Genomic DNA, 1,762 nt, shown 5'->3' with positions numbered 1-1,762 from the left:
CATACTACTAGTAACTAGCTATGTTATCACTTTTCTTTCTTTCTTCATTTATTAGTTGCCACATTATCTATTTTATCGAGATATGTGTGATATTACTATCTATGTTACTTCCACTGTGGGTAGTCTTAATAGCTCCCGGCTGAGCCAGCACGTCACCGCATGGGCTGACTTAGGCGCGAGAAAACAATGCAACAAACTACTCATTTGTATACGGAAGCAATCAAATGGAAGGTCGCTGACTTGAGAGCGAGCATTGTGGAGTTTTATCTTCTGTTTTTAGCCGGAACAATTCATTCCATTATTGAACTGAACTCGCTTGTTGTAGAGCGAACTGAACATGAGTTGGATATATACAATTATGTTCCGTCTCTTCTTTGTCATGTTGTCCTCAAACACGAGCGCGTTGCGTCGAGATGAGACGAGCAACACAAACACGGAATCATTTCCGTCATCATTCTGGATGCCCTCGATCAATCCTTAAGACAATCTCAGTCAGCCACCACTATACTTCTTGTTCGTATTTCCACATCTCCAGGTTGTTTCTTTTTAGAGAGATGCCAACCATCAATGGCCAGAGGAGGACCCATCCGACGAGCCATGACCGGCGCCCATCTCGCTGCATCCGGTGTCGACAACATCTAGCTCCTTAATGGCTCCCGGCCGAGCCACTAGTATACTGTTAAAGGAGGGCACTCCCGGCCACATGTCTTCGTGCGGACAGCCTCGTGCGTCCGGGCATATAAGGGGATCTGTCCCTCAGCTTCCTCCACTCTTCCTAGACAACTCCGCCGCAGCCACCACAGCTTCAGATCACTTCAGCACCTGCTCCTCTCCCTCCATCGATCGCCATGGCAGCTATCGCGCTCAGGGCCCAGCTGAACACCCTTCTCACATCCATGTTCGCCATGGTCAGTCCACTCTCACCCCCTACTAGACCCGTGTGGTTGCTGGCCGACTATGCCTTTAGCTCCTCGTGAAGTGATCCATCTGGGGTATGGTGGACGAGTATTTCCAGTACTTGCAGTCGTTGGACGAGCATATAAGGGGATCTGTCCCTAAGCTTCCTCCACTCTTTCTAGACAACTCCGCCGCAGCCACCACAGCTTCAGATCACTTCAGCACCTGCTCCTCTCCCCCCATCGATCGCCATGGCAGCTATCGCGCTCATGGCCCAGCTGAACACCCTTGTCACATCCATGTTCGCAATGGTCAGTCCACTCTCACCCCCTACTAGACCCGTGTGGTTGCTGGCCGACTATGCCTTTAGCTCCTTGTGAAGTGATCCATCTAGGGTATGGTGGACGAGTATTTCCAGTAGTTGCAGTCGCTGGACGAGGATGGTAGCTCAGCACCAGGCTTCGTCGCTGAGGTCATCAATCTCTTCATCACCAATGCCAACAGGATCCTCAACGACATCGCCGGCCTGCTGTCCGCCCCTAAACCCCCTTCTTTCCATCTGCTTTCGTCATCTCATCTTGGGTACTGATTTCGTCCACTCTGCTTTGCGATACCCAGGAACAAGCCCGTGGTAGACTTGAACAAGGTGGACGACCTGGTGCATCAGCTCAAGGGGGACATCAGTTCAATAATGTGTTGTTTTTTAATAAAAATTTGCACACATGTTAAGAATTCATCAATGCTTGTTCAAAAAATCAGTTTTTTTTATTTCTTTCACTATTGTTTTCGACTTTCCCGCTCACGAGGGTGCATATGAGGTCGTGAGTAGACTCTAAAGCCTCCATTCTGCAGAGCATATATTTGA

The 1,762-nt window shown here is 49.1% G+C and overlaps 1 pseudogene; it reads left to right on the top strand.

Moving 5' to 3' along the window:
- Positions 1-703: 703 nt before the first annotated feature.
- LOC125519560 lies at positions 704-1,762 on the top strand (annotated as a pseudogene).

The sequence above is a fragment of the Triticum urartu genome, chromosome 7, assembly GCF_003073215.2.
Source record: "Triticum urartu cultivar G1812 chromosome 7, Tu2.1, whole genome shotgun sequence".
NCBI classification, from domain to species: domain Eukaryota; kingdom Viridiplantae; phylum Streptophyta; class Magnoliopsida; order Poales; family Poaceae; genus Triticum; species Triticum urartu.
This window is presented reverse-complemented; position numbering and strand designations above follow the sequence as displayed.